This window comes from Chionomys nivalis, chromosome 3 (assembly GCF_950005125.1).
Source record: "Chionomys nivalis chromosome 3, mChiNiv1.1, whole genome shotgun sequence".
Taxonomy (NCBI): domain Eukaryota; kingdom Metazoa; phylum Chordata; class Mammalia; order Rodentia; family Cricetidae; genus Chionomys; species Chionomys nivalis.
The window spans coordinates 27,947,542-27,974,416 of record NC_080088.1 but is presented as its reverse complement, the minus strand read 5'-3'; the positions used below and the strand labels follow the sequence as shown (position 1 = coordinate 27,974,416).

Below are 26,875 nucleotides of genomic sequence, written 5' to 3'. Positions count from 1 at the left end.
TACGTGTCAATGGTGTGATGAACATATTTTAATTTGCCAAATTCTGCAAAGTGGAACACATCCATCTGCCAGATTTCATTCCTTTGGGTGCCCTTTGGATTAGCCCCTGCAGGCAGTGGCGTTTGGTTATAGAAAGAGCAAGTAGGGCATTTCTTTACAATCTCCCTAGCTTGTTGCCATGTAATAGAAAACTCTTTCTTCAAACCTTTGCTATTAACATTATGTTTTTTATGAAATTCAGAGGCTTGTAGCACACTACCAATCAATAATTGATCAATTTCTGCATTACCTTGTGCTAGAGGACCTGGCAGACCCGTATGGGATCGGATGTGTGTTATGTACATAGGGCAAAGCCTGTTCCTAATCAAATCTTGCACCTGGATAAACAAAGAGGTTAGTTCTGTATCATCAGGTATAAATTCAGCAGTTTCAATATGTAAAATAACTCTTTCTGCATATTGTGAATCAGTAACTATATTAATAGGTTCTTTAAAATCCCTTAGCACCATAAGAATTGCATATAATTCTGCCTTCTGGACAGAATCATAAGGACTTTGTTCCACCTTACCCAAGTCTTCTGATTTGTAACCTGCCTTCCCTGATTTATTGGCATCAGTATAGAACGTACGGGCTCCAGTTATTGGAGTATCACGGACGATTCGAGGAAGGATCCAAGAAGTTCTCTTTATGAAGTTAAGCCTCTTGCTTTTTGGATAGTTGTTATTAATGTCTCCCAAGAAATTAGCACAAGCTCTTTGCCATGGTTCATTATCTTCCCATAATTTCTTTAGTTCATCAGCAGTGAAAGGCACTATAATTTCTGCTGGGTCTATGCCTGCTAGTTGACGAAGTCTCAACTTGCCTTTTATAATTAACTCAGAGACTTTTTCTACATAAGTTTTCAGTTTCTTACTTGGTTTATGTGGTAAAAAGATCCATTCCAAGATAATATCATCTCTCTGCATTAAAATTCCTGTAGGGGAAATTTTTGATGGTAGTATGACGAGAATACAGTCGAGCTCTGGATTCACCCTATCCACATGTGCCTGTTGTAATTTTTCCTCAATCAGCGTCAGTTCCTTTTCTGCTTCAGCTGTTAATTCTCTGGGACTGTTTAAATCTTTGTCACCATCCAAGGTTTTGTTCAAATGAATTATTAGATCAGGTGTTATCCCAATAGTTGGCCGTAGACTGGAAATGTCCCCTAATAGTCTTTGAAAGTCATTAAGAGTCCGTAGGCGATCTCTCCGAATTTGTGCCTTTTGTGTCTTAATTTTTTGTAAACCTATTTTATAACCTAAATAATTAACAGAATCTCCCTTCTGAATCTTTTCAGGAGCAATTTGCAATCCCCATTTTGGTAAAAGTATTTTTATTTCTTCAAACAGTCTGTTCAAGGTATCCATGTTTGAATCGGATAACAAAATGTCGTCCATGTAATGATATACTATCGATTTGGGAAATTTCTTGCATATTATTTGCAATGGTTGATTCACAAAATATTGGCACAGGGAGGGGCTATTTAACATACCCTGGGGGAGGACGGCCCAGTGGTACCTCCTTGAAGGTTGAGAATTATTATAAATAGGCACTGTGAAGGCAAATTTTTCTCTATCTTCTTTTTGTAAAGGTATAGTGAAAAAACAATCCTTTAAATCAATAACTATGAGAGGCCATCCTTTTGGCAATAAAGAGGGCAAAGGAATTCCAGATTGCAGAGGGCCCATAGGTTGAATAACCTTGTTGATAGCCCTGAGATCTGTCACCATTCTCCATTTACCTGATTTTTTCTTAACCACAAATACAGGAGAATTCCAAGGGCTGGTATATTCTTCTATATGTCCAGCATCTAATTGCTCTTGTACCAACTGTTCTAAAGCCTGTAACTTTTCCTCAGCTAAAGGCCATTGCTTTGTCCATATTGGTTTCTCAGTCAACCATTTTAAAGGCAAGGCTGTTGGTATCTCTGAAGGGACATCAATTGCTTGTTCTTGTACAGCCCGAATGGCCGGTTTTCTCCGTTTGTAATATCTTTTAATATTATCCCCAGAAATATAGGCTCTAGAAGTAGCAGGAATGTTAATTTGGGTATTCCATTGTTGTAATAGGTCACGACCCCATAAATTCATTGCAATATTGGCTACATATGGCCTTAATTTTCCTATTTGTCCCTCTAGTCCTATACATTCAACCCATCTCGTGCTCTGCCTTACTCGAGATAGGGTTCCAATTCCCAGGAGCTGAACATTTCCATTCTGAAGAGGCCAATATGGATGCCAAGATTCTGGGGTAATGATACTTACATCCGCACCTGTGTCCAGCAGGCCAGTAATAAAAATGCCATTTACACACACTCTCAGCTTTGGTCTTTGGTCATTTATAGAAGTTTGCCAAAACACACGGAACTCATCTTTCTGATCATTATTGCTTGTAACAGTAGGCATGGGGCTTTCTAATTGTCCGGACGAGTCATGTTCTCTGTAGTAACTGGAAATGACTGAACCATGTTTGCCATGGGGGCCTGTGAGGCTCCCCCTCTCACGTTTCCCGTCTGTATCAGGTTGCCTTGTCTATCTCTTGTAGACCTGCACTCATTCGTCCAGTGTCTGCCCTTTCCACATCTTCTACATAAACCTGAAGGCTGAGTCCTCCTATTTCTGTTATTTCTAGAAGATGCATTATTATTATTTCTGAAAATCCGTTGTCTACAATTCCTTTTCATATGACCCATTTTGCCACAATTAAAACATTTGGTATTCTGATGTCTCCTTTTACCATTGGAAATTGCTTCTTCTACCCATGCTTCAGTGCCATAGTCAAATGTATCAACATCTAGTGTATGCAAGACCCATTCTTCTAATGGCGCTGATCTGAGCTTTAAAGGTCCCAAAATCCTTTTGCATTCCACATTTGCATTTTCATAAGCCAAAGTCTCGATCATTATACGTCTTGCTTCTGGGTCAGATATCCCTATTTGTACAGCTTTAGTTATTCTTTGTAAAAAGTCACTAAAGGGTTCTCTCTGACCCTGTTTAACTCTGACAAATGATTCCATCCTCTGTCCTGGGTCTTGCACCCTGTCCCAAGCCCTTAAGGCTGCTGTAGTACACACAGAGAGTATGTTTTCATCCAAATTAGCTTGTTCCTGAGGCTCAGAAAATAGCCCCTCTCCCAAAATTTGATCTATGGAAATCTCAATTCCCTTTGCTCTTTCCTGCTGTTCTAAAAGTCTAGCCTCTTGCCTGAATAAGCATTTCCATTTCAATTGCGTTCCACTCTCAAGGACAGCAGAGCTCAGTTGAAACCAGTCAGAGGGCGTGACCTTATTCGTGGTAGCCCAAGATCTTAGCATCTCTTTAACAAAAGAGGCATTCATTCCAAAAGTCATTACAGCCTGTTTAATTTCTTTGAGATCATTCATACGGACAGGTTCCCATGTATCTTCCTTGATGACCCTAGGGTTTCTGGAACCAACTACTTTCTCAGTTGTTACAACTGGAAAGGCAGGTAGAACTGTAGGTAGAGCTTTGTGGGAATTGTCTCGGAGGGATTTACCCACAGATTTAGTTAAAATATGCCTTTCTACCTCTTGCTCTTCTTCCTCAGAATTTAGAAATTCCTCAATCTTTTCAATTCTATTCACCATTGCCTCCTTTAATGTCTGAATCTCCTGTCCAGAATTATGTTCTAAAGCCTTCATTGAGGATTCTAAAGTATGAAGTTTGTCCATTAGAGATAATGTCTCATCTTTGGACATAATTTTTATAGCATATACCGTGCCTTCTTGTATAGATAATCTTTCTGTCAATCTGTCATAAGCTTTAGACAAAATCCGATTGTCACATTCAGCAGTTTTGATTCTCTCAGTTAATGTTTCTGTTCCTACTGAAAGGGACTGAAGCTTACGATCCAAATCAGCTGTTCCTTCTTCCACAGTAATGAATTTCTCCTTAATATCAGCTGTTAATGTTTCAGAAAGGGACTGAAGCTTACGATCCAAATCAGCTGTTCCCTCTTCCACAGTAATGAATTTCTCCTTAATATCAGCCGTTAATGTTTCAGAAAGGGACTGAAGCTTACGATCCAAATCAGCTGTTCTCTCTTCCATAGTAATGAATTTCTCCTTAACATCAGCCTGTACCTCTTCTAAATTCTTTTCAGTTTGTCGAGTTGTGTTAAACAAAGATCTGTTCTCTGCCTGGAGAACTTCAAACTGATTTTTGAGAAGATTGTTGTCATTCTCAATTGTTTTTAAGCGTTCAACCTCGTCTCATAAAGACTTTATCATATTTCTATTATCAAACCATACAGTACCAAGGAAAACTACGAATCCCAGAAAGATCCATATCTGTGGGCTGACAGACACTTCTTGTAAAATCTCCCACATGGTACAACTGAAAAGGCTGTTAAAGTCTTGAATGGTAATGTTTTCAGACATTTTTCTTATTTATAAAAGAAAATTATGTACCTGTAATGAAGTTTTCCTGCCAGTGGTGGCTAAAGAAATGCACCTGAGTCCACGTGGTCTAAGCCAGAGCCGGTCTGAAACAATTAACTCAAAACAAAAATTATTGTACTGCCTGTTAAGGGAAGGGGTTGGTGGCTTTTACTTCAAAACCGCGGGTGCTTCACTTAAATCAGGCAGTGAGGGTTTGGAAGAAGCAGGGAGCTATTAACTGCTCTGTGGGGGGTCGCTGCTCTGCGACTGTAGTGGCCTGGAGTGGGGGAAGGGAAAGCGAGCAGGGAGCGTGCTGTAAATCGCCTTCCTGAGCTCAGGCAACTAGCCGGGAAAGGTGGAACTTGCGCCCCCCCCCCCCCCCGTGCCGGGTCGGGGGCAAAATAGCCCGACGTTGGGACGCCAAATGTGGTGGCGCAAATGAAGGTAGACAGATTATATAGATATATACAGCTTTAATAAGGAAATAAACTTACAGGACCACAGGTTCCCGCGGTGTACCGGAAAAGCGGAGCAAAAGAAAAGGGCTGCTGGCTCACGCCCGGCAGCTTTATCCGTAAACATTAGCCCGAGGCGAACACGCCCCCAATGGGTGGGGCTATGTCCCTACAAAAGATGGACATTGGAGAGGCTCTTCATGGAGTTTGCTAGTCAGTTGCCTGGACTGCTTGATGTTATGCTGTGTGAACTGGAAATGCAGGACCCACAGAGAAATGATTGCTGAACTTGTCTAAAGAAGATTAGATGGTCCTTCAAAGTTCCTGTTTCATGAAAGAGTCTTCCAGACATTATGTTGGACACAGAAATATGTGACTTACAAAGTGTCAATATAGACAAACTGTCTTTGAAATTTCCTGCTTCATGGCCTGTGGATCAATGTTGAGAGAGGTTTCTGTCCTTCCCAGTCCTGCAGTCATTCAGTCCCAAAGAAACACACAGAGGTCTATATTATTTATAAACTCATTGACCTAGTAGCTCAGGCTTCGTATTAACTCATAACTTATATTAGTCCATAATTCTTGTCAGTGGTAGTCATTTGGCTTGGTACCTTTTTCAGCAAGGCAATCATATCTTGTGTGCTCTGTGTCAGGCTTCCTCTGTATCTGGGTGATGACTGCAGATTGACCTTTTCTCTTCTCAGAATTCTCCTGTTCTCATTGCCCTGCCTCTATTTCCTGCCTTGTCTCCCTCCTTATACTTCCTACCTGGTTACTGGCCAATCAGTGCTTTATTAAAATACAATTGACAGGGAACAGGCAATTGTCTCACAGCACTTTCACCCCACTTTTTTTATTGCTTTATAAATAATACCATTCAGAATTTCCACCTCCTTCCCTCTTCCCATTTCCTTCCTGCTCTCCCTCTCCCTTTTCCCCCTCCCCTTCCAGTCCTAAGAGAGGGCAGAGTAAACTGCCCTATGGGAAGTCAAAGGCCCTCCCCCCTCCATCCAGGTCTAGGAAGGTATGCACGCGAACAGACTAGGATCCCAAAAAGCCAGTACATGCTGTAGAATCAAATCCTAGTGCCATTATCATTGGCTTCTCAGTCAGCCCCCATTGTCAGCCACATTCAGAGAGTTTGGTTTGATTACATGCTCATTCAGTCTCAGGCCAGTTGGCTTTGGTGAGCTCCCATTAGATAAGGCACATTGTCTCAGTGGGTGGACGAAGCCCTTGCGGGCCTGAGTTCCTTGCTCATCTTCTTCCTCCTTCTGCTCTTCAACTGGACCTTGGGAACTCAGTCCAGTGCTCTGATGTGGGTCTCTGTCTCTATCTCCATCAATTGCCAGACAAAGGTTCTATGGTGATATTCAAGATATTCATCATTGTGGCTATGGGACAAGGACAGTTCAGCTACCCTCTCCTCCACTCCCTAAGGACCTAGCTGGGGACATCCCCTTGGACACTTGGGAACCATTCTAGAGTCAAGGTGCTTGCCAACCCTGAAATGGCTCCCTTAATTAAGATATCTTTTTCCCTGCTCCCATATCTGCCCTTCCTTCATCTCAACCATCCCACTTCCCCAAACTCTCCCTTCTCCCTTCTCTCTTCCCCTCTCCCCTTCCCCCCACCCTACCCTCACCCCCATGCTCCCAAATTTTGCCCAGCAATCTTGTCTGCTTCCAATTTCAAGGAGAATCTATATATCTTTTACTGTGAGTTAAACTTATTATTTAGCTTCTCTAGGATCACAAACTATAGGCTCAATGTCCTTTGTTTATGTCTAGAATCCACTAATGCATGAGTACATACCATATTCATCTTTTTCAGTCTGGGTTATCTCACTCAGAATAGTGTTTTCTATTTCCATCAACCCTGAATCAAATCTCCTTTGGTTAGCTTTTTTCCTGACTATTATCCATAACAACTTCTAACCAAAATTCTAAACAAAGGCAAATGCATAGTCCATTTTTGGGGAATGTGGTCATTGTTTTCCAGGCTACTTCCTGCTGATGGGGGCTCTGATAATCTTATGGGGACCAAAAGAAATTTTTTTTTTTTTTGGTTTTTCGAGACAGGGTTTCTCGGTGGCTTTGGAGCCTGTCCTGGAACTAGCTCTGTAGACCAGGCTGGTCTCGAACTCACAGAGATCCACCTACCTCTGCCTCCCGAGTGCTAGGATTAAAGGCGTGCGCCACCACTGCCCAGCTCAAAAGAAAATTTTGAATTATGGTCAAATCCTGAATGGAATATTCTCTGAAGTCTGATCATCTCAGCCAGCAATCTTGAAACTTTTCTGGATGTAGAACTCAGACATCTGGGCCATCTGTTCTTATCAAAGATTTCTCGGGGATTCTTCCTTAATCAAATATGATTTTTCTTAAAGCAGAATGAACCCAATGTCCCTCATTTCCTGTGGAAACAAAAGCAAAAACTCTTCTCCAAAGTAACATATCTCTTGACTTAAATTTTGAAGTCAAGAGACTTTCAAAATAGATATGTTTGATTAATCTAGCAGTATTTACAATTTATATTCAAATGTCTTTTAGCATCTTGTGCTCCTTCCTCAGGCATCAAAGCATTCAAAGACAGCACATTAACATACAATATCTTTACAGACCACATTGCATACTTCCTGTCATCCCAACAGCCTTGGGCATTAAAAGAATTGAAAAGAAATTGCATTGTGCAGTCGTGTCTACATTAAAGAGGCTGAACATATTGTGAACCACTAACTACACACATTAGCACACATTTACATGTATCCATGCATACCTACTTGAGATAGAGAGAAAGTGTGTGGACATGTGTGTGTAGGAGGGTGAGGCATTAGGTACCTTTTGACACTGTGGCAACTCTGAGTCTGGTGAATAAAAGCATGAAACACTGTAAATTATGTTCTGTTAGATCATTTAATCACTGACAAAGCAATTCAGATGAGTGATATTAATTATATGAAAACTTAAAAAATAAAACTCTGATTCTTATGAAATATGATGAAAATTCTCATAAACAGTGAAAACTAAACTACTTCTGTTTAAAATGACTTTGTATATGTACATTAAATGTGTATGTAAATATTGAAATGAATTGCATTTGGTTTACATAATATAAATTCTAAATAATTAAAATTCTGTTAGTTATAGTCATTCAGAATGTTCATTATACATATAGGTATGATAGATACAGATTTACATTGCTATACTTATGTAAAATAAATTCCCCAAGGAAAACTAATCAGATAGCAAAAGTTAGCTAGCTTCTTCCACTACTTGGTTTGTTCGATAGAGTTTTAAAATGCCTCTTAAATATTTTTTTCTAGCCTTTTAAAGCTGAACTGCATGTTTGAAGCCACAGAACATATGAAAAAGCTAGGAACAAGTGCAAAACTGTAAGTGATAAGATATTTGTATGCCAGCACATGATACATTAATAATAATTCTTAATATTTATTAAATTGGAAAGTGTATTATTGCCACTTGAATTCTGCAGTTTGGTTACTGAACAAATGAATAGAAAAGTTCAATACAAAAATTCAAAAGTTCATGCATTACTTCACTCACTCCTATGGGGTAACACGCATATAAAAGAGGAGGTAAGTTTTGTCGACACACTTTATTTCACATTTTTCTTCCAATAATGTGGCAATGAAGCTAGATTTTGTTCATTCCTGTGACAGGAACTACATCTTTGCATATAAATAGAACACCCACTTAAATGGTCTCTGTAAAGTGTAGAGCATGAAATTGGCATCTTCCTGTAAAAAGAAGTTACAGTGCCATGCCTAAAGTCACAGGCCACCCTCTGAGTTTCCCCTGTGCCAAAGCTCATAAATGATCCCTTTGTTTTGCAAGCTGGGTCAAGCTACCACTGAGATATTCAAATTGTGATATGTCTTGTTCAGGCAATAGGGAAGTATTTTTTTTAATATTTTAAATTAAAAACATTTATAAAGAATATTATTCTATCCCCCTGCCAAGATTATTTGTTACTTTCTTGCTATTATTGGAAAACAATAGCTACACTCTTCAACATTTTTTTGATCCCACTGAGTTCCTGTTTGAACAATAATGCTTTCTTGAATCTCATTACTTGGCGATGTGATTGTGATATTAGATTTCACTGAGAAAATCAACATAAACATAACCAGAATTTATGTGTACTTTCTATACCTGCTTGTTTTAAAAGGTCAAATAAATAATTTTTTCTTACTATAAGATTTTGCTTATCAAGTACTTTTAAAACTTTTATTAATTTCAAAGGTTCTTTGTCTCACAATCAGGATCTATTGTTGGTTTTCTAGTTATATAATATTATACAAAATGTATTATGTTCTATCTTACAGTTGATTAAATTCATTCATATGTCATGACAAAAGTCGTAAGTAAAAATTAAATAGATTTATCTTGTTATTTTGTTCAATAAGTGTCAAGTTAAACTTTTATAGATTTAGATGTAGGTCTGCAATAAATTCCTGCTTCCCTCATGTGTTTTCTATGGTGCAGTAAGTTGTCAAACTTATTAAAATATGCTGTCTATTTCATTTCCTCTGACTCAAGAAGTATCACATGAATACTCTAAAGGTAGCAGGCTTGTATTCTTTGTTGTTAGCAATAGAACTATCAGGACATATTTCTGCTTTGTACTTGCAGGACAGTTGGTGGTAAAAACTGAAACAGGAGACTAATAAACTAATACCAACTGTAAAACTCTGCAGGACTATGAGCACAAAGGCCTTTGCTAGGAAAGTTCTTTGCCTTCTCTGCCCAATCACTTTCTAACAATGTGCTACACAGAGTAATCTGTGTTTGCTTCCCTGCCATGGGTCTTTCATGCAATAGACAGTTGAGTCTGGGAAAAGGAAATAGGGACCATCCCTCCCACTGCTTAGTAGATTCTCCTCTCTGCTTGATTTGTAAGGAAGGAGGAGAGAGGAGACTGATGCAGCAGTGAGCACAGTGTGAAACCGAGCCAGAGAGGTTAGAACTTGCCATATCTACACATAAGTGCCTATTTGAAAAACATATTTCTATTTTTTTTATAGTAACAATAGAACCATGAGGACATATCCCCGTCTAGTTCTTGTAGGGCCCTGGGTGGTAAAATTTCTGACAAAATGACTAATAAACTCAATTCACTTAGTGGTTCTTAAGTCTGAAATAATCCTGGGTCTGCTGGAGGTTTCCTCACTGTGTTATCCCTGATGCTGTTTCTGCTTCCACTTCATGTGAGCCTAGTTTTGAAACAGCTGCCTCGCCACAAGAAATTCAATCACCTCGAGAATGTTGGAGGAACATTGAAGATTTGGGAATCAGTTGGGAAGATGCCCTAGTGTAGCAATCTGCACTTTGTTATCTGGTTTCTTCCTCCAAAGAGGTGTCTCTTTTATGATGCGGCATATTTGATCAGCAAATAGGATTAATCAGGCTAACTTTAATATCAGCTTTATTAAGGGGAAGAAGGAAATAACTTACAAAACCAAGGTTCCAACAAAGAATGGGAAAACGGAAGGGAAGGCGGGGAGCACACCTGCAATATTTATAAATAAATAATAACCTCAGGGGTTCCTGCCCTTCAAGCAAGGTGATTGGCTGGGCTTCCCCTACATCTCCCCCTTTTGTCTAAATAAGACAGAACCAAACCAAATACAACGATATACAATAGGAACAAATAATAAATATAAAATTACAAATAACAAACAATATTGAGCAAGAAACATATAACAAAAGTTTTACTAAACGTTCTATTTCAAGGAGTCTAAATAATGTAGAGAATAACTACAATTATCTAATCTTCAACTCCATCAAAGATCTGAGAAAGTGAAGTAATATTACTTAAGCAACCAAGAAGAACAAACGAGAAATTTCCAAAATGTGCAACAAATGACAGAGACAACTGACTACCTGGGCAGTCACCCAAAGTCTCATTTGCAATGTTGAGTCAACCAACTTTGTCTAAGGCCTAACATAACTGACATATCATTATCAAATGCAAGAAACTTTTTTTAGAACTATCCTACCCTGCCTTGGCAAGATAAGACAATCCTATTTTATCCACTTATGGATATTTTGTATCTTTGTCAGTAGTTGAAGTATGGTCTTTTCTTTTGCCCGAAGGCCAGTTGTGCCAAGAAGAAGACAAGCACCCAGTGGAGTGTCTTTGGTGCTCAACATTCTCTCGGGAGTAGAGTGGTGTGCCGGGAGTGATTGTGTCTCACTGGCAAGGAATTCTAGGTTAGATTAAGGGCCATTTTCTACAGTTCTTCGAAGAGGTTGAAGATTATAGTATCTGTACTAAGTATCCTAAATATAAATATGACAAACATATATGACTATATATTTATAATTCTCGATACCTATCTAACTTGAAGACTAAAAGAATAAACAACTGTGCAATATATGAGGACAATGATCTCCAACTGTAAACAATGTCATTACATAAATAATATCAGAGGTAGAAATGTACATTGCAATATGGTAAATATATCAATACAATATAAACAGAGGTATAAACATACTCTTATAAAATAGAGGTAGAAGCATACTCACATTCAATATTCAATATATCAATATACAAAAATCAGTACCAATACAATTTTCTAAAAGCAATAATTCACAAATACCAATCATCCAATCAAACCAGTTAATCCTTCTTTTTTTAACTTTAATATCACCTTTATTGAGGGGAAGAAGGGAATAACTTACAAAACCAAGGTTCCAAGGAAGAGTGGGAAAACAGAAGGGAAGGCAGGGAGCACACCCTCAATATTAATAAGTAAATAATAACCTCAGGGGATTCCACCCTTCAAGCAAGGTGATTGGCTGGGCTTCCCCTACACTTTTATCAACCTCTATTTGTCCCACACCTCAGGTCCTAATTTTTCATTTTATTATGTGTAGTGGGGAGCTGTGGGCCTCTTCCCACAGCCTGTCTCATGGCTGCCTGGCTAGCTTATGCCCCAAAATAACAACACACAAACTCTATTCATTTAAACACTGCTTGGCCCATTTCTGTTCATGTGTGTAGCACCCCAAGGTGCGCTTACCGGGAAGATTCTAGCCTATGTCAATCCTGGGTCAGAGCTTCATCGCATCTGCTCTGGAGAGGAGAGCATAGCGTCTGTCTCTCAGAGGAGCTGTCCTGCATCTGAGCTCAATTCCTCTTCCTCCCAGCATTCTATTCTGTTTACTCCACCCACCTAAAGGCTGGCCAATCAAATGGGCCAAGGCAGTTTCTTTATTAGCCAATGACCTTCCTCCATCAATTATGCACAGTTTCTCCCTTTCTGCCATTCTGCCCTGAGCTGTTGCCCCACAATTTCCCGAGGCTAGGCTGCAGTCCACCTAATCCTTCATAGGTGTAAACCATAAGAGTTCCACCTTTTCTCAATAGTTGACCCATAGCCAGTCAGAATCACCAAGCCATAGAAATCTCAAGCTAAGTGTCACCTTGGCAAGTCCCCAATTGCTTCTCCCTATTACTTTATGATTCAATGAGACTGCGGAGCTGTCCCTTTGTGGTTTTCCCCTGTAAAACTTGCTGTTGAGCCTGACTTGTGGACGCAGTATGGAGCCCAAGGCTTGCTGCTTTCTTGATATCTGTTTTTCTGAATAAAATTTTGGCTCACTTTAACCTGGTCCTCAACATGTGTTATTCTCAGAATCTTGGACCCTAACAGTCAAAAACTCTTCCTGTTGCCTTATGAATTAGACTCAGGAACTTTGAACTTGCTGTTCCTTTGTCTGAAATGCCTATAGAAGAGAAATCTGCATAAATTACTCCCCATTTGTTGTGTTTCACAATTCAGTTCTTGTATCCTCTTAACAGGGATTACAGCCCAAAGTAGAAAACAATCTTTATGTTGAGTGACTAGGTACCTGTAGAAGGAAATAAACCCTTACCTGCTCTACTTTTCTTTGGTTCGGAGTGTTTTAATACTAAACAACACGGTGATTAATCAACATCCATCATTTAGAGAAATCAAGTTAAGAACTGAAGGATAGGAACCTCCAGGCAGCAACCATGAATGAACAGGCCTTCTTGGTTTGCTTCTTTGCTCATCATGACTTGCATTCTTAATCAGCATAGCCTAAAGAAGGAGGTAACCACAGTGGATGATGTGACCCTCACATCAATCATCAATTAAAGTAATTCCTTATAGACATGGTAACAGCAAACCTCATCTGGGCATTCTGTTAATACAGAATCTCTCAAGTGATTCTAGGCTGTGTAGGCCATCTTTCACACCCTATATTCAAACAAAATAAGAAAAAGAAAGAGAAGTAGTGAAAGAGAAGAAAAAGAATAGATTTGAAAAAAAACTACTAGAAAATACATTTAAGGAGCTATAATAACTGATAATATAAATAATTTTTTATTGCCTTGTACTGAGAAAATTACCAGTAAATAGTAATTATGAATTTTATAGCTTCCTAGAGAGATGTGATTAATATTAAATGCAATATAAATAAATACTAATTTTCATTCTTCTATTGGTAGGTATTTTGAAATTTTAGGGAAAGCTTTCAAGAAAAAAGCCAGAGACAAGTATTTCTGTTAGAGATTTTAATTGAAGGAAAGCTCTCATACAGGCACAAGGAAATTTGAGCAAATAATGAAGAAAATGTCTGGAAAGAATATGAATCTCAGCTAAAGAACAGCAAAAGTCCTATTTGTACTGACTAGCTGAAGGCAGTTATGTGCTTCTGACCCTGTTGCATTTCCCCCAAACAACTAAATTATTTCCTTTAGAGAGAAGTGATGACTTCCCATCATGCAACATCTACATCTGCTAATGGATGAGTCTGTCCCTGGTAGTGGGATCTGGAGAAGACACTAATAGCATCCATAAAAACTTCTGAAATGACATCAAAATTTCAGAAGTTTAAGGAACTGGTTACAGAGTTAGAAATTTATTCGCAAATAGTTCCATTTATTTAGTGATAACTCATTATTCCTATCCTCATTCTATCTTGTCAATGAACTGCAGTTTTAAATTGGTGATCACACTCAATTTTGTAGCCTCCTAGGAATCCCTGAAATTTAGAGAACATGCTGAGGGATGGTGATTGATTTCTTTCAGATTGTTTATTTGAAATTTCAAGGAGTTTAACAGATGGAATGTCATATTCAAATGAAGCCTTATTGCTTCATGAGGAAACAGCAATTAGATCATTGTCCAAGAAGCCCTACCTTCTGAAAAACATATAGCTTATGGAACTAAAGCCAAAACAGCAGTCAGGACATCCTGGGACATTGATCAACATTTTTATCTTTGTAATATAATTCTCTTAAATCAATCTGCCAATAAAGATAGTTCTCCTTTTACTTATTACCCAAATATATGATAAGTAGAATACATTTTATTATTTCAATAGCCCCTGTTAATATATGATAGACTGAAATATATTTAATGATTAAAGTGTCAAAACATACAAAGCACATCATAAAGCATCTGAAGAGACAGATAAACAACAAAAATAGTCTCAGGGATACTGAGAATGCAGGATGATTTTAAAATTCATTGAAAATGATTAAAAATCTGTTAAAATTTAATTCCTCATGTACCCCTTTGTGGTTAATTGTGTAGCCCTTCAGATTTGTAGAAACTGAATTGGTGAAATAATTTTAATGGTTACAGGAATGATGGTTTGCATTCCTGAATATTTTCAAACAATTGCAGGAAGAGAGTGTTATAGCTAGTATTTACACTAAGAAAAAGCCATAAGACTGTAAGATAAACTAACCATATATGTAAGATGAGTTGATATGATGAAAATATCAGAATGATTATACAAATGTTCACAATATAATGGCAAGTAATAACTGCTACATAACAAATTAGACACCTTTACCTGTACAGAAACATAGAATGAGGTTTCCCAACTTTATTTCTATAAGCATTTTTGGCTAAATAGTTCTTTATTATAGAAGACTATATTTTGTACCATAGATTGTTCTATAATTTTTTTTCATCTCTGTTCTCTAGGTGATAGCAAGCCAGGGTATCCTCAGACACTAAGGCAAATTGTTGCAACCAAAACGATCTCTTTCTGCTATGTCACATGCTCATGAAATATAAAATCATGTTGAGAACTGGGAACATAAAAATAAACATGAGACTCTGTGGTATTCATCAATTTTTCTTTACTTATTGAATAGACATGTTATTCTTTGGGAGGCTGGTGATATGGTCTCAAAGACTATTAGGAGGTAAAGACAACAGGTAGTAGGGGAAAAGGTATGAAAACTATACTCTCATGGGCCCATCAGTATAGTCATACTTCCCAAAATACCTCTGAAAAGAAGATAAGAAGATCATATACATTCCCAGGTTTTCCATCTTATGAAACAGAAAACATTGAAAGTTTTCATTAATATTAGTATTATGTTTAGAACCAAGCTTCTGTTCTTTTTCTCTCCTTTAACTCGTTCTGGACTCTAGGCCTTCTTTGAAATTTCAATCCTCCTCTCTCAGTTTTCTGAATTCTGGAATTACAACTGAGAGTCTCTATACTCAGATTTTCCTTTCCTTCATTTCTTTTCTTTTTTGTTTCATTTTGAAGCAGAGTCTTGTTAAATATCTCATATTAGCTTGTAATCACATTCCTCTGACATCTGACTCTCGAAGACTGGGATGATAATCGTATATTACCATGACTTGTTTGCCTTCATTGTTTTTTATATGAAAACAAATCATGGTATGATAGTGTGGGGATCAAAGCCTGAATGGATAGTAGTTGAACTACACTTGAAATTTAAAGGCCCCTCCCCTATTCATTCAAATAAGTGGTTCTAATATTTTACATTAGCCATTCATACTTGACTAAAAACATTTAATCTATACCCTTTTACTAACACACAGTATAACTATTGGATAAGCGCAAGTCTTTCATTAGCTGTATATTTAAGAATTAAAATATGAAATAGGGAATGCTGATTTTTCTTCCTATATCCCATGAAAATGATGAAATAGAAATCCCAGGGCCGGGCGGTGGTGGCGCACGCCTTTAATCCCAGCACTTGGGAGGCAGAGACAGGTGGATCTCTGTGAGTTCGAGACCAGCCTGGTCTACAAGAGCTAGTTCCAGGACAGGCTCCAAAACCACAGAGAAACCCTGTCTCAAAAAACCAAAAAAAAAAAAAAAAAAAAAAAAAAAAAAAAAAAAGAAATCCCAACAGGGCACACCAGAGACTCGTCTCGACCCTTCAGTCGTCCGACTTGGGAATCGTTGCAGGATCCGGAGTACGCCCGAGGACCTCAGGAACCATGCCGAAGCCACACAGCGAAGCAGGTACTGCCTTCATTCAAACCCAGCAGCTGCATGCAGCCATGGCTGACACCTTCTTGGAACATATGTGCCGCCTGGACATTGACTCCGCACCCATCACGGCCCGCAACACTGGCATCATTTGTACCATTGGTCCTGCTTCCCGGTCTGTGGAGATGCTGAAGGAGATGATCAAGTTAGGAATGAATGTGGCTCGTCTCAATTTCTCTCATGGAACTCATGAGTACCATGCGGAAACTATCAAGAACGTACGTGCAGCCACAGAAAGCTTCGCCTCAGATCCCATTCTTTACCGGCCTGTTGCTGTGGCTCTGGACACAAAGGGGCCTGAGATCCGGACTGGACTCATCAAAGGCAGCGGCACTGCAGAAGTTGAGCTGAAGAAGGGAGCTACCCTGAAGATCACCCTGGACAATGCCTACATGGAGAAGTGTGACGAGAACACCCTGTGGCTGGACTATAAGAACATCTGCAAGGTGGTGGAAGTGGGCAGCAAGATCTACGTGGATGATGGGCTCATTTCACTGCAGGTGAAGGAGAAAGGCGCTGACTTCCTGGTGACAGAGGTGGAGAATGGTGGTTCCTTGGGCAGCAAGAAGGGGGTGAACCTCCCTGGAGCCGCTGTGGACCTCCCTGCTGTGTCAGAAAAGGACATCCAGGACCTGAAGTTTGGGGTGGAGCAGGATGTAGACATGGTGTTTGCGTCTCTCATTCGCAAGGCAGCTGATGTGCATGAGGTTAGGAAGGTCCTGGGAGAGAAGGGCAAGAACATCAAGATCATCAGCAAAATCGAGAACCACGAAGGCGTCCGCAGGTTTGATGAGATTTTGGAGGCCAGTGATGGGATCATGGTGGCTCGTGGCAACTTGGGCATTGAGATTCCTGCAGAGAAGGTCTTCCTGGCTCAGAAGATGATGATTGGACGATGCAACCGAGCTGGGAAGCCGGTTATCTGCGCCACACAGATGTTGGAGAGCATGATCAAGAAGCCCTGCCCCAGATGTGGCCAATGCAGTCCTAGATGGAGCAGACTGCATCATGCTGTCAGGGGAGACCGCCAAAGGGGACTACCCTCTGGAGGCCGTTCGCATGCAGCACCTGATTGCCCGTGAGGCAGAGGCCGCCATCTACCACCTGCAGTTATTCGAGGAACTCCGCCGTCTGGCGCCTATTACCAGCGACCCCACAGAAGCTGCTGCCGTGGGTGCTGTGGAGGCCTCTTTCAAGTGCTGCAGTGGGGCCATTATCGTGCTCACCAAGTCTGGCAGGAGTGCTCACCAGGTGGCCAGGTACCGCCCGCGTGCGCCCATCATTGCTGTGACGCGCAATCCCCAGACAGCTCGCCAGGCCCATTTGTACCTTGGCATCTTCCCTGTGCTGTGTAAGGATGCAGTGCAGGACGCCTGGGCTGAGGATGTAGACCTCCGTGTGAATTTGGCCATGAATGTTGGCAAGGCCCGAGGCTTCTTCAAGAAGGGAGATGTGGTCATTGTGCTGACTGGGTGGCGTCCTGGCTCTGGCTTCACCAACACCATGCGTGTAGTGCCTGTGCCTTGATGGCCCTTTGGAGCCCCTCTTCTAGCCCCTGTCCCATCCCCTCCCTCATCCCATCCATTAGGCCAGCAACGCTTGTAGTGCTCACTCTGGGCCAGAGTGTGGCGCTGGTGGGCTGGGACACCCGGGAAAATTACTGTTGCTGAAACATGGAATAGAGCCCAGAGGAATGCAGAATTGGAAACCCTCTGGCTTTATCACAAAGGGGCAGCAACATCTCTTGTGTACTTTGCTCCTGTAGAAAGTTGCCCAGAGAACTCCCAGGCCTGGAGTCAGGAGACAGCAAGAGTAGGGGCTTAGGGCCCAGGGCCCAGGTTCCTGTGTAGATAATAACCTCTGGCCCAGGGCCGGACTTGCTTCCCCAACAGCTTTGGCCTCCCCCACTGCTCGTTGCGCACTTCTCAGCTGTCACTGCAGTCACACCCTGCGCTCCACCTCCATTCTACTGTGCGGCATCTCCAGGCCTGTTGCTATAGTGCCCACCTGAGTGTCAATAAACAGCAGCTGAAGCAAAAAAAAAAAAAAAAAAAAAAAAAAAAAGAAATCCCAACAGATTTAGACATCAAAGTTTTAGGAAAATCTCCTTTTTGAGACTTAACGTTCTCTACATGTTTTCCTTCAGACACTAACTTCCTTTATTTTTGGATATTTGGTTCCCATAAATGTTAGTAAGGGAAAGGGATTTAAATGTCATTATAATGTTTTCCTCCAGAGGCAGGGACAGAATTGCTTACTGCGTAGTAAAGGGAATGTCTTTCTGGAGCAATTAACAGCAGACTAAGCAAACATGTAGAAGCTTCTGGCTTGAAGAAGAAATTTAAATAATTTTATTTATTTATTTATTTATTTTGATTTTTCGAGACAGGGTTTCTCCATAGCTTTTGGTTCCTGTCCTGGAACTGGCTCTTGTAGACCAGGCTGGCCTCGAACTCACAGAGATCTGCCTGCCTCTGCCTCCCTGGTGCTGGGATTAAAGGCGTGCGCCACCACAGCCTGGCTTAAATAATATTTTTTAAAGCTTAAGGTTTTCTAATGAAGGTATCAGGATACCCCCTGATTTCAAGCATAAAGTAAAAGAAACAGTATGGTATTAGCACAAAAATATTCACTGATATCAATGTGTATAATAGAAGGTGTAGAATTAAACTCAACATCTACTAGCAACTGGTTTTCTACAAAGATTCTGAGAACATCTAAAGAATGGGCCCTGCCTGATTTTTCCCACATATATTGGCTTCTCAGCTGGTGTTGTCATTTAGTAGGTTTTGTTTAGTATTTGAAGATATGGGCATGTTTAACATAGCTTAACCATTACACAATGCTTATGTGTATCATACGTTACTTGGTGTACCCTATATATTGTATAATGTTTTATATTTATGTGCACAAGAAAACTTCAATTTAAAGCCCATTGGATTCCTGGAAAAGATTGTCTTGTCTGTCTCAAGGACAAAGACGGCCTTCATCTTAAATATCATCCGGGTAATGAAATGAGAACAAGATAATAACAAGACTTACTCTTGCCCATGTATAATAGACTTCTTTATCTCTGTGCCAAACCTGTCTTCATTCATAAATGAAACTCTGTTGAGATTTCTATTTTTATCTACAATATTGTTTCTCTGTGTGAATTCTTTATCAAAATCATGCAAAGTGTAGTGACAGTTGATCCTTGCTTCCATGATACATAGACTGAAAAATTCATACCTAAAGACAGTGCTCAGTGCTGGGGAACTAGTAGATTCAATCACTGTACATGATCTATGAAACTTCCATTTCTGTCTTTGTCTCTGTGTATCTCTGTTTCCAAAAATCTTCTTCTTCTGTCTCTAACTCTGTTTCTTTGTTTTCCCTCCACGATCTACCATTCTTTTGTGCCTTCACTCCCATCTACCTGTCATTTCTCCTTTTCCTGTACCTATCTTTCTATTAGAACCCAAATACAATAAAGTAATAATAGATTTAGCAAAAGGGTCAGTATCAGTAAGATGTGCATTTGGAACATTAAGTACTTTTCTAAAATTAGAAAATTGTTTAAAACCCTCTCTTGCTTTTGAAATGCTTTTAAGTTGTATTGTCTAATACTCATATGCAGTTACTTTACATATAGTAATTTGATCTAGAAAATTGTCTAACTGTTCTTAAATACTTGCTTCCCAGGAGAAGGGTGATTTTCCACCCACCTCTTTACTGGGGCTGCTCTCTAATTTGTAGTAACTTCTCCATATAGATATTTTTAGGCTAATACTATATGACTCGAGATTGTCTCTTTGGTTTGACCAAGCTGAGTAATGTGTACAAAATAACAGATTAAATTTCTAAGATTAACAAAAAAATAAGAGCAGGATGTATATAACCATTTTCTGTTGTCTTTTGCTTTTAGGTTGGGAAGGTCCTACGCTCCAGCTTCTCTGTAGTTTGAAGCAATTACACAAAGAAATAAAAATATAATATCCTTCTCTTAATATCTTTCTCAAGCCCTGAAGGCTTTATATTATGAAGAGATACTTATTTACCCCACACAACAGTACAACATTGCTGAGTAATTCACACCTCAAATCAACAAAAATATGTGGGATACGAAAGTCTCTAGACATGATAAAAACAACTAACTTCTAGCTTCTGAACCATAGTTTTTTCAATGACAGCTTCATTTATTTAAAGAACTCTATTCTTTCAGTCATTCAAATATCCAGAAAGCAACAGTGATTCTTACTAAGTGTTAAAACTTCTAGCAGGTGGGGGAGAAGAAAAACCAAAAACCAAAATCAAAACAAGCAAGAAAGCAAACAAATAAAGAACATTTGCTATAATACCTTGCCAGTACTAATTTTAAAATTAGCAGCTTAATCTCATAGAGCTCACAACAGCTTTGTCTATTTCCTTTTTCATTGGAGAGGGAAAAGATGGTCAGGATCTTACAGGTTCTCTCCATTATAACATTTAGTCATCTCTCTCTGAAATATTACTGACCTGTATGACTGTAATTTTACACTTTCATGATTAAATATGCTTTTTATGTATCCCATTTTGGCAAATAGAGATTATCATCCCTTTTCTAGTTTCCTTGACTATTCTGGTTTATTTAGATCATATATGTAAATATTCTTTGATATTTATGAAAAACACAATATTTAAGATTTTCATCGAATCTATTACTCTTAGACCATTATAGAAAGGTCATATACTGAATAAGTGCTTGCCAAATATTTTCAAAAATGATGTGGGATTCCATTCTGTATGCTGTGGATACCACTGGTTAATAAAAAAAAAAAATCTTGGTCCTGTGCAGGGAATAGAGGTAAGGAGAGAAAAATAAACTGAATGCTGGGAAAGAGAAGGTGGAGTCAGAGAAAAGTCATGAAGCCCCCATCAGAGACAAATGTGCTGAAACTTTGCTGGTAGGCCACAACCTCATAGTGATGCGCAGATTAATGGAGATGGGTTAAATTAAGATGTAACAGTTAGTCAATGGGTCAAGCAATGATTTAAATAATACAGTTTCTGTGATTTTCTAGGGGCTAAGCGGCCAGGAACTAACTAGCAGTCTCCTTACTACACAAAAATCAGTGTAGAAGTACTTTCAAGAAGGGATCAAGCTAAATTTTTGCTTCCACTAGAGTAAAAATAAAGGTGGGTATGAAATCAAAAGGATTCATCCTGTGTCCTTTCCTGGAGGAACACAGCTATGAAGACACCAAATTAGTGGATCATAATCAAAATTTGAATAATCTTTCTAAGAGGTCTACTGGATGACCACCGGGGTTGAGTAAATCAAACTGTATAAATGTGACATTAATTTAGCTTGTTTGTCAGGTGATCAATTTTGTTCTTATTGTAAAAGAAATTTGCATAAAAGTCAGGCTACATTTAGTTCCTTCTTCAGCACATAGAGAGCTGAAAACTACAAATGTGAGGCTCCTTCCAAGGTTAGGAACTCTTAGGAAAATTCCACTCTAATGCTAAAGCTAGGAAGATTCAACATAAATTAATGAGATTAGCCTTCTGCAGAAGTGACCCATTCTAACAGATGGTTTCTAAATGTGAAAATGATTACACAAGGGTACTTCTCAAATCTCATTAAAGAGACTAAAATAAAGCCAATGTAACATAAACTGTGACCTAATTAATTGTTACTTCTGCAATGTAATTCAGCAGAATGTTAAGACATACCTAAAGTCTGCTAAGAGGAAGCTAAAGAGAAACAAAAAGACAGATGTTGACATATATACCCATGTTCCATTTACTGAATACCTACTAATGACCAAAGCATATAAATATAACATATATAGTAGAGTGGCTGGTGCAAAGAGAATAAAAATGGCAAATATTTATATTGCATTACAAATATTTTTCTTGGAATAGAAGATTAGATCAAAATACAAGGTTTTATTAATTGTGCTCCTAAAAAATCTTTTAATTTCCTCCAGTGAGGTTTTTTTCATAAAACTAGAATTCATTAACAAGCATATATACAAATTTACTTCTGTTTTTGTTTAATTATAGCATATATAATTTAGTCATTAAAATATAATAAATAGGATGCATCTTGGATGTAGCTATAGACCAAGCAATAATGAATATATACAGATATATTGTTTGCTAATTTTACAGAATGCAATTAAATGTACAATAAAATATAAAATATAGCTATTGAATTAAGTAAAATATATAGAAAAATGATTTTTATTTGGCATTTAGAAACAGGAGATTGGTTAGAACTTTGTAATGGGTAATACAAGCTAGTTCTAAAATGAGTGAATTAGCTTAAGGAGACAGGAAAAAAGCAATGTAATTTATGGCTAATAAGGCAGATAAGAACACACAATGAAAAGCTGTAAAATGTCTAGACTATAACTGGAATGGAAAAAGGAATATGTTTAGAGAAAAGCTTGAAATAAGGATACTATTCATTACAAATCAAATCAAATATACACAATTTTACAGAATGCAAAATATACAAACATTTTGAGTTATTATGTTAAATGGAGATCATAGTTTCAATGTCTCCATGTACAGTTATAGAATTGTCTTGTGTCTTTTGAAACAATATATTGTTAATTTGATGAATGAACTAACATGTAAAAGTTCCTCGATAAACTGACAAGGAAAATCCAGATTCTTAAATACTGAGATTCAGACTCTGGTCCCATGGTGGACTCACATCATGGAGTTGTAATATAGCAGAGAGTCGTTGATAAATGCTTTATTCATGTTTTTTTTTAAATCAAGAGTAAGATAAAAATGAAGCTAAATTATCATGGAATGAAAACCTAAACTTAGTCAAACTATGATATTATAACTGAAATAATTCTTGATTAAATGAAAGAAAATTTCTCCTCAAAGCTGCTAATAATAGATAATTACTTTATTGTGCTGATAGTCTCCTTAGTATTCTGAATTTCTCCAACTATGAGATAGAAATATTACTTCATTGATTTATTTTTAATGTAAGAATATATCCTTCAGAAGTGGGAGATCCTTGAACTTCCCACAAGGCAGGGAACCCTGACTGCTCTTTGGGCTGCTGAGGGAGGGGGAGTTGACTGGGAGAAGGGGGAGGAAATGGGAGGCGGTGGCGGGGAGGAGGCAGAAATCTTTTTTTTATTATTTATTTATTTATTATTTTTTTTTTGGTTTTTTGAGACAGGGTTTCTCTGTGGTTTTGGAGCCTGTCCCGGAACTAGCTCTTGTAGATAAGGCTGGTCTCGAACTCACAGAGATCTGCCTGCCTCTGCCTCCCAAGTGCTGGGATTAAAGGCATGCGCCACCACCGCCCGGCTGGAGGCAGAAATCTTTAATAAAAAAAAAAGAATATATCCTTCAATAATAAGTTTTTAAAGTATATTTCTATTTGAACTGAAAGTTAATTTTTATTCGTGTAAGATAAGGAAGTATTCCTGACCTCCTCTCCGATACTGGCCTAGAGCTGACACATTACTCGCAGGTGTGAGCTCATATGGTAGCCCTTCACCAAATTGTAACCATGTTCAAACATCTCTTACAAAGCATCCAAGAACATTGAGATAGTGTGCATATTAGCCATTTTCTTTGCACATCATTAATAACCCAGGCCCTTATTTCATCTCCATGCCAGAAATTATGCAGCTTTCAAAGATGTATTATTGATTGCATTTTATATTCTACTAATGTAATAGCAATAGGTCTAATTCTTGTGGTGTCCTTATTCACAAACAAAAGCAATGCAGAAAGTTTGATTAAGTTGATACGTCAGCTATCGATATATTGACTATGCCTTTTTAGAAGGAGAAACTTCAGTAGTGAGATAAGAAGATTGATTATGCTCTAAAAATCAAGAGACAGCATATTATTTTAGCAAGTACTGAAAAAGTGAGAAACATACATGAAAGTATTCATACTCATTGTGTTTAGAAGATACCAAACAGAGACCTTAGAACCACAATACAATACAATTCTCTTATTTAAAAGATAAACTTCATTTGGTGTAAGTTTGCTATAACAATGTAATGTTATGAATGTAAAACTTAGAATTTAAATAATTTAGAGAAATAGTTGCTCTGGAAGATGTACCATTCCATGTTAATGCCATAAAATAATTTTGAATGATTCAACTATAATGGAACCCAAAATTAATCATTTTTATTTTACTACAATTTATTATATATTCTGTTTAAGTTATGATTTATGGTATTAGCAGTAGCACTGTTTGAAAGACTCATTAGAAGACAACACTTCTGACAGAACCAAGGAAAGTGAAACAGCAACAGTGCATAATAGCTATTAGACTAGTAATGATACGGTAAGTTCCATACTGTTTCAGTACAGGTATGTTCTGTAGCAATGCTATGAGTAAGAGCAAGCTCCTTTCTTTTCTTTTCTTTTCTTTTCTTTTCTTTTCTTTTCTTTTCTTTTCTTTTCTTATCTTATCTTTTCTTTTCTTTAACTCTGGGCCTCTACAGGATATGAGGTCTGAAATAGTACTAAATCAGACATGAGTGAGAATTGACCAGAATCACACATAGCATTGGTGTCTCCTATGAACCTATCTCAATACTGTTTCCTCTCTAATGTATTTGAAGGAATGGTAGACATCATATGAAAACAGTCTGTTGATTTCATAATGGATACTTCCTTCATACTTTGAGAACAAGAGGCATCACTGTTTAAACCATTCTTTCTGTCCAATACAGACCAGTCTACTATGTACATACTCCAGTTTTCCATTAGTCTATACAACAAATAAAACCTCCTTCTCTTTCTACCCTAAAACTGAGAATTGTTTGCTTATCATAGTATCTCAAGAGTAAATTTTCACTGGATATTCAGAATATCCTCATGCCAGATCATAAGTAGGTACAGAACTATTGCTATATGTATTTATTGTTATAAATACCTAAGACAATTCCCTTATGAGGATAAATCAATTTAAAGATCTCACTCTTATATTATGGTCATTGCTAAGTTTTAAATAGTGGTTTCTTTTATAAATTGATGCTAAACTTAACATCTAATAAAAAATTGCCTGGAGATACGCCCTTGAGGATGGAGTTAAATCACAAGAACCAAATTTTATGAATAATATTAAACACTTCTATATAAGGAATAAAGATCCAAAGAAGCATTTCCTAATCTTTCTAGATTCTGTCATATCAAGATACTTCTACATCTGTTCCATAAGACACAGGAATTTCCCAGCCTGAAAAAGAATAGGAAGGATCTATTTTCCCAATGCTAATTTTTATCTTTTCAAAAGACACAAGCTAAAAACAAAGTTGTGACCAGATAATGACTTGATCCTGAATCTTAGTTTCTCTAAGATACTGAAAGATCTTTTGTACTGTGTGAATGAATGACAATGAGTTAATCCCCTTAAAACAATCACTGATACAAATTCTGCCGTTGAATTGTCATTGATACAATCAAGCCTGTCTTGGACCAGTATCAACGAACATCAGGAAGGAACTTGGAGATAGCTGCCCTGCCACTTAGGTTCTTCCCCACATCTGGTTGCTGGGCTTTAGCAGCCTCCATAATACAGTTGTGAAGAATTCAGGGCAGGCTATATAGGATAATTTGAAAGCAAGAAGTAATGGAAGTAAAGGCATATTATATGAAATGCCGACCTTGTAAGCCCATTGTCAGAGCCTCTGACTCAACCCCTGATGTCTAGGCATCCTTAAAAACTACTGTCTTTACAGTGGCACCTACCGGAGTGTCCAATGGCAACTGCTACAGATTTCAGTTTTTCCAGAGTCTTCACTGCAGTCACAGTTATACCAGATGCCTGTATATGCTCCAAGAAATTTCACCTTAGCATTGCCACTCCCCTGTTACCTAGTGGGATCTTAAGGAGCACCTTCCCTTTTTGTGGCAGTCAAAAATGAGGTCCAGCACAGACTGGCATTTCGGAGTAGCTATTGCAGTCACTGCACTATGTGCAGGTACAGGTCTAGGTAAAGAACATTTGTCTCATCACTAGACATGTTTATGTTTTATTTTTATAATAAAAAGGCTCATATTTTTAAACTGTTCTACATTTAATGGAACACACTCAAAATTTGTGTATAAGATTGAAATATTTTATTGAATAAAATTAGTGAGGAAAGCAGATTTTAGAAGGTATGGGAAAGCAGCTTCAGGAAAGTAGGGTGCTCTGCACAGATGCGGAGAACTAGCTCTTGAAATGCCACATCAAGAACCTCTGTCAGTTCTCCAGGACAGGCCCCATCTTCAACAAATTTCACAATCTTCTAAAATAGCAGCACTATCTGAGGACCAAACATTCAAGTACAGGAGCCCGTGAAGTCATCTCACAGTAAAACCATGTCGTTATGAACGCACAGAATGAAGAAAATCAGAATGGAACATTTTGGCTTATGTTGAGAGAAAAAGCATCTTTGCCAGTCTTCAGTATCTCCTTAAATATTACTGCAATGTCACACAAGATGATAAAAGTCTGTAAGTGTGAGTCATCACTGTGCATTTATCATCAAAATGCAAATGCTATCAAAACATTTCTATAAGATTGAGACAACTCCTTTCTTGACTAAAGGTTGTGAATGTCTTTGGGTAGTCTTGTTCTTCTCAGAGTTCAGAGTTGCCAGAATTAATTAAACCAGCAGACTTTGGCCATAAACTGAAGATGCCAGAAG

General features: G+C 38.3%; 1 pseudogene; it reads left to right on the top strand.

The window, feature by feature from the left end:
• The first annotated feature begins 16,084 nt into the window (after positions 1 to 16,084).
• LOC130871195 (pyruvate kinase PKM-like) lies at positions 16,085 to 17,900 on the top strand (annotated as a pseudogene).
• The last annotated feature ends 8,975 nt before the right edge of the window (positions 17,901 to 26,875 follow it).